Source organism: Austrofundulus limnaeus, unplaced genomic scaffold (assembly GCF_001266775.1).
Source record: "Austrofundulus limnaeus strain Quisiro unplaced genomic scaffold, Austrofundulus_limnaeus-1.0 Scaffold293, whole genome shotgun sequence".
In the NCBI taxonomy this organism is placed as follows: domain Eukaryota; kingdom Metazoa; phylum Chordata; class Actinopteri; order Cyprinodontiformes; family Rivulidae; genus Austrofundulus; species Austrofundulus limnaeus.
In genome coordinates, this window is record NW_013952695.1 from 548,729 (window position 1) to 556,030 (window position 7,302).

General features: G+C 37.6%; 1 long non-coding RNA gene across 1 annotated transcript in view; it reads right to left on the reverse strand.

The window, feature by feature from the left end:
• Nucleotides 1-6,832, reverse strand: part of LOC106526776 (uncharacterized) — a 55,802-nt gene extending 48,970 nt beyond the window's left edge. Inside the window, exon 1 of the long non-coding RNA XR_001311303.1 lies at nucleotides 6,750-6,832. This is a non-coding gene — a long non-coding RNA (uncharacterized LOC106526776). The remainder of the gene's footprint in view (nucleotides 1-6,749) is intronic.
• Nucleotides 6,833-7,302: the final 470 nt, after the last annotated feature.

The following is a 7,302-nucleotide window of genomic DNA, read 5'->3' on the forward strand; positions in this document are numbered from 1 at the left end:
TTGACGTGTTCAATACTTATTTTACCATCTGTATTTAACATGTCAGAGCCTGTCGGTTGATTAAAAAACAAACAAACAATAAATAACATCAAAAAACCATCTTCCAACCTGTTCTGCTGCTAGAAATGAGTTCTGCACTTTTTCCGCTCTCCTTTCCTCCTGCTTRGCAGCTGACAATARTTTTTTCAGTTTAGTTTTTAGATTTGGACATTTGCTTCAGATGCCTCAGAGGAGTCAAAAATAGTTAGAGAGTTACAGAAACTAAACTGAGACCAGGTTTGAGACGTCTGCTACAACTCTGTGACTGTTTCACAGCAGATTGGTAGCATCCATCGAAATGATATAAATARARGGGTGGGCACAGCTAACCAAAAAGTTAGCTTCACTAACCATTAATCTGCTAAACAAGACTCTTATATGCCAATGCTAAACTGCTTAAAAAAATCTGGGGAAYCTAACGCTAACCGCTGAAACGGCGGGATTGACGCAGATTTGTTAGTTTGAGTCTACTGGTTTAATTTGAACATGGYTGGGATCATTTGTGGCAAATCAGCCAATCCAAACCAGACTTAAAGTTCTGTCTAACTTGTGATACTTCCAGTTTAACCCTTTCAGAATAAAAGCATTTCTTTGATTGACTTTGAATCATTCGAAGTTAGTCAAACAACAAATACATTCTCTAACATATTTTATAGATAGCCAATTGTTATATGTGCRATTAAAATATTGGTAAATGTTATTTTCTTGTTGATGCTCTCAGTTTGAGGTTTAACTGCTAAAGATGCTACATGCTAGTCAAACGGTGCCTGACACGTCTAGCACTGCTTGTAAGAGTGGATAGTTTTTATTTAATTCAAGATAAATGGTATAAAAATAGAAGTTTTACACTAGTGACTTTTTAGTGGGCTTAAAATTAGTGGAAGCTTATTGGTCCACRAACAATTCTCAAAGTTAGCACAAAAGCTAATCTGCTAAATGGGAAGCTAGTTTCACTATTAGCAGGTTTGCCCAACTGTGCCTACTCCTGAAAATCCTGTACCTATAAATACAGATACTTGAGGCTCATTTCTAACTTGGATTTAATCATTATTATTCTCCATCTTCTCAGACCTGGACATGCTAAAGTTCATCACGTTGCTAAAATACCTGCTGGAGGTCCAACAGGGCTACATCAGCTGCAAAAAACAACAATCTGAACCTCACCCTGCAACAAAAACGTCTGTTTGTTTTGAAAAGTGATGAAGATTTGTTGGATTGAGGGTTTTGAAAGTCAAGATTCTGAGTAGAAATGGTTTTCAGTTGATTTCTTGATTGCAGAGATAATGTTGCAATCATTTCCAACCTCTCAGCTCGCCCACGTGGAGCTGTGAACAAAATCAATGAAATGCTAATACTCTCAGATCCAGGACTGCTTTTGTCGCCATCAGTCCTCCGTCTCAAATTTGAGCTGAAGTGAAAAAAAAAAAATTAAATACCAGCATTCATTGCTGCGATCATCTCTTCCAGGAGTGACCTGCACCTCTTCTGTCATGGATGACTGAAAGGTAATAAAGGGGTGCTGGGCAGTCTGCATGTCCACCAGCCCCTCTCCTTGATTTAATTGCCCCGGTGGGAGCTGTTGAGCCCATCCACTTCACGATCCCCCTCTGGTGGTTAGGGCCGTGATGGGGATGTTTAAGGATGGGAAGSCTTAACGCTCCCATTTGTTTTCCTGCAGGTAATCGATGGCAGACTCAGGGTTACAGCTAATGTGATTTATGTGTCCTATTTCCACAGTTATGCTTCATGTACAAATCGTCTCTGCTGATGTAAATTCRCCACTCTTTTCACAACCTGCTGACACCGAATCCCTGCTGCCAAAACCGGAGCAACGCCTTCACGTTTGTGTCCGGAAAGGTTTGAGTTTTTATTAATGGTGTTATTTTTAGGGACAACTCAGACAAACACGTCACTCCATCACAAAAACAARGATTTTATGAATGCTTGGTCTGAGTCAACCACAGTTGAAGCTTCTTGTTTTAATTAATAAGGAATGGGGCAGTGTCAACAGACTGACCCTATTGTGTTGCAAATTTTATCTAAAAAAAGCCAGCTTTTACCTTTTAATGCTTTTAACAATAGACTTTTACTACTTTTAATGTTTAGCCAACGTTTGCACCTCTTAGCTAGCCTTTCTTAGCTCGTTTTGGCTAGTCATTTCCTTCCTTATGTTTTTAGCAAACCTTCAACTTTGTTTTTTAAATTTTAACTAATCTTTTGCTTGTTTTCAACTTCTAGTAATTTTTATTTTTTAGCTAGCCTACTGCTACTTTTAGRTTTTAACTAGCATTTTGAAACTTTTAGCTTTTAACTATTTTGAAACTTTTAGCTAATGCTTTGCTACTGTTAGTTTTTATGAACTCTTTTCTCCTTTTAGCTAAGCTTTTAACTAGCCTTTTGCTACTTGGAACTTTTAGCCAACATTTAGTTACTTTTAGTTAARGTTTTTCTCCTRTTAGCTAACCTATGCTCATTTTAGCTAGTCATTTCTTTCTTTTAGCTAACCATCAGATTTCAGCTACCCTTTTACTTCTTTTAACTTGTAGCTAATCATCTGCAGATTTTAGCTTTCAGGTAGCTTATCAGTGCTTTTAGCTTTAAACTAGATTTTTGCTGCTTTTAGCATTTTTTCTATTTTTAGCTAATGCTTAGCTGTTGTTACTTTTTACCAAACATTTTTCTATTTTAGGCTAATTGTTGGCTTTGCTTACATTTAAAATGTTTAACTAGCCTTCTGATGCTMTTAACATTTAGCTAATGTTCTGTTACTGTGAGCCAACTTTTACCTACTTTTAGCTAATGCTTAGGTTTTAGCAGTCATTTCCATCCTTTTACCTTTTAAAACTTTTCACTAGTTTTCTGCTTTTAACTTTTAGCTAACGTTTAGTTTAGCTAATGTTTGATCACTTTTAGCAAACATTTAGCTACTTTTATCTATTGCTTTGCTATTAGTTTTTAGCAAACATTTTCCTCATTTTAGCCAGCTGTTAACTATTTTTACCATTTCAAATTAACTAGCCTTTTGCCACRTTTAACCTTTAGTTAACTTTCTATTACATTGTGCTAACATTTAGCTACTTTTAGCTAATACTTTGCTATTATTAGTTTTTAGCAAGCGTTTCCCTCCTTTTAGCTAGGGSAATTTAGTTTATAGCTAATGTTGGTTTTGAAGCAGCTTATATTAAAGACATTAAACCGTCTTTGAAGATCTTGCGGGCCACTTAAAATGCCTCAACGAGCCACATTTGGCCCGCGGGCCTTGAGAAGGACACGTGTGACTTAAAGCAAAAAGCCTGACCTGCAGCTGAAAGACGTCTGTAAACCTGGAGCATCAGGAGAAAACCTGCACACCAACAGTTCTGTGGTTTACTCAGCAGAACCCAGCTGTGCTTCCAAACCTTTTGCTTTCTGATCGGCGGTGAGTTTGTTTGGGTTTCGTGCGGCTCGGCGCAGCGGAAATTATTTTGCCGTTTGATTTGTAAGTAAATCACCTGCAGTCTAAAAACACAACAAACTGGATCAGCTCATTCATTCATGAACCGACCCACACCGCTGGATCCCTCTCCTGTTCTGGGCTGGAAGAGAATTAAAGTAAAACCTGCTCAGAGGGGTTGATGAAAGACCTTTTTATGTGGGGAAAACGATGTCGACACAGTGACCTGCCTGACATTTTTATTTTTCTATAACTCTGCCTGAATCTTTGCTCTCTTCATGTCATTTCTCTCCACCTTTGTGTCTCCCAGCATGCACCTTGCTCGCACTATTTGGGGTCTTTTTCTGTATTCTGTGTCTGTCTGCTCTGTAATCTTTGTTTGCCTGTCTGGTTTTGTACTTACCTTTTGTAAGTAAAGCTTACCTTTCGCCTTTACAACCTGCCTCCTGAGCATTTGGCTCATCTCCTCTGAACCCTGACAGCTCCAAACACCGAGTACGAACTAAAAAGGCCGAAAGGAGCTCTGATTGAACTGGCARTACCAATCAGCCAGAAGGAAGGACTGTTCTTCTTGAAAGCTCGCTTTTCTACTGTAACTCTTTTGTTTTTGCACATGCTGCAATATTTAGAAATTATTCCAAAACGGTTGCTTAAGCAGGGTRGCATCTCAGCTCGGGGTTTCTGGTTTTTCTCGGTTTGAGCGAGACGAGAAGTCGTGCTTCCATCGCTGCTGCTCTTGGTTGTCAAGGGAACATTTCAAGGGAAGCGAGTTACATTCTGAAAGGCCAAGCTCAAATATTTGTATTAAAGCAAATATGTAAAAAAAAAGTAACAGAACCATCATAACTGAATAAAATCATGTTATTTTCCTGTATGTTTTTTTGCAGTTTTCTTCTCTGTATTTAGCTGTTCAATATGGAGCGCCAAGAGGAAAATCAAATGTTAAAAAACACATTTTAATTATTCAGCTCACTTTCTTAGTGTAAAATCCTGGTTTAAATATTTCCACTAAAATTTTATTATTTAGCTCACTGTTCTTACATTTTTTGCTCATTGTTACTAAATGTTAAATCCTAAATCTAAATGTAGATAAATCTTAAATATTGCAGCTAAATGCTAAACTATACATTTTAAAATTTTGGAATGGAATGCAGCCTTTGCCGTTGGTGCACGGCTTTTGTTTTGATGTCATTGTCCTGCGACAAAAGCAAATACTAATTCTGCGAGCACTGCTAATGTTGCTAAGGATGGTATTTAAAATTTAACTTCAACATGTGTTAATTTAAAACAGTATGGGTGGTACTTGTGGTCCAGTTTGAAGTTCAGCTCAGACACCAACAGCAGCTGCAAGCTTGATGTCTTGTAGGGAAGCGTTAGCAGGATTAGCAGTGTTATCATCATTAGCAGCGTGAGCAGAGCTAGCAGTGTTATTAGCGTTAGCCGCATTAGCACCAATAGCAGGACTAGCAGCGTCAGCAGTACTATCAGTGTTAGCAGCATTATTAGCATTAGCAGGGCTAGCAGTGTTAAAAGAGCTAGCAGTGTTATCAACATTAGCAGCATTACCAGCATTAGCACCGTTAGCAAGACTAGCACTGTTAGCAGGACTATCAGTGTTAGCAGCATTATAAGCATTATTAGCATTAGCAGGGCTAACAGTGTTAGCAGAAATAGCAGGGTTAGCAGTACTATCAGTGTTAGCAGCATTATAAGCATTTTTAGCATTAGCAGGTCTAGCATTGTTAGCAGCATTATCAGCATTAATAGCATTAGCAGCATTAGCAGGACTAGCAGCATCAGCAGTACTATCAGTGTTAGCAGCATTATAAGCATTATTAGCATTAGCAGCATTAGCAGGGCTAGCAGTGTTAGCAGCATCATCAGCATTAGCATGGCTAGCAGTGTTAGCAGAAATAGCAGGGTTAGCAGCATTAGCAGTGTCAGCAGTACTATCAGTGTTAGCAGCATTATAAGCATTATTAGCACTAGCAGCATTAGCAGGGCTAGCAGTGTTAGCAGAAATAGCAGGGTTAGCAGCATTAGCAGCGTCAGCATCAGTGTTAGCAGCATTATAAGCATTATTAGCACTAGCAGCATTAGCAGGGCTAGCAGTATTAGCAGAAATAGCAGGGTTAGCAGCATTAGCAGCGTCAAGAGTTGTAGCAGTGTTAGATTCTGCAACTTTGTTTGGCACAACTTTTATATTTTCAAAATATTTACCTCTGTCTAAAAATACAGTAGAAATACATTGAGATATGTTCAGTGTACTTGTATTTTTGTTTTCTTATGCAATTTTTAGTTTCCTTTTAGCTACTTTTAGCTGTAGATAATTTTATGATTCTTTAAGCTTTAAGCATTATTTTTTTTTTTGTTTTAGCTAGCCATTAACTATTTGTTTCTAAAAACTCTTTCAGTAGTTTAGGTTTTATAGTGTTTAATTTGAGCTGTTTGCTTCATTTTAGCTTCTAGCGAGCATCTGCTGTACCTTTGTGGAAAATCCACGTTTCAGCTAATAATATTGCCAAAATACAAGTTTGCCTGTTTTGTTTGGTATTTAATAGATTCATGAATAAATGTGATAAACTGTTAGTAATAAAAGTTAAATTCAAACTTTAAACAAASCATAATGAAATGATGAATGACCCAAGACTTCTGCACAGCACAGTAACTCTGTTATCTGAAACCTTATAAATCATAAATTAGCATTTTGTTAGCATTGCAACATAATTACAGAGCATTAATGAGGACTTAATATTGGAGCCAGCTCATTTTGAACAATTATAGAATTGGGCATAAATCAGTTCTGTACATACAAACAAACAAACAAACAAAAACAATAGATGAAGCTCTTTCCTCTGCGCTCATTAATTATGAGTAAAGAATGGAGAGGAAAGGTAAACGCTGAGTTTGTATAYATAAAGATATTCAACAGAAGTCTGAGCCAGGGTTAGCTGCCCTTTTAATCAAGAGGTTAACGTACCTTTGGACTCTGCAATGCATCACAAAAACCTCGTAAATGATGATATAAATTATAGATCAGTGGACGGGATGTGGGAGGAATAATAAAGAGGATAATCGAGGTGATGTATCATTCTCCAAAACAGATTGTAGAGGCAGAAACAACCATAAGACCACAGGTCCACTCCCCTCCTAATATTTGTGTTTCCAGAGTTTAGCTCCGTCATCACGGCGACTCACGGCCCACAGCACTACCTGGGATATTATGGCCATTTTGATGCATGTTTTGTATAAAAGGTGCGAACAGTAACTATCTTACCTGTTGCAGTAAAGATTTTTGAACTGTTTAACTCAGGTTTGATCCGGCTCAGCGGTGAACACCGATGCCTCACAGCAAAAAGGTCCCGGGGGTTCGATCCTCGATTCGTCAACGCCAATCTGTAAATATGTTTTCATAACTTTTTTTTATTTTTAAAAATGCAAGTCAAAGCAAATACCAAAATATTTTGTAAAGTGTTTTTTTAAACTGGATTTTGAGAAAATCTGCTCCAGAGACAATCATTTCTCATCGTTACAAATTAATAGAGTGAAAAATAAATTTAGTGGGCAATTTAACAAAAACAAACATTCAAAAAGAAGTCTTTTCAGGCATGTAAGAAAAAGATATTTTACCATTTATTGCTGAAACCACAATGAAGTGCAAGTTCATTGTTTTACGGACATTGGGCCTCATGCAAGAACCGTTCGTACGCACAGATTTGTTTTAAATTGTGCGTACGAGTGAAGATTTTTTTCAGATACGAACAAAATTCACGAGTGGTCCAGACCTGTCGTATATTTTACCAGCAGTCAGTCTGCTGTTATCCAGACGG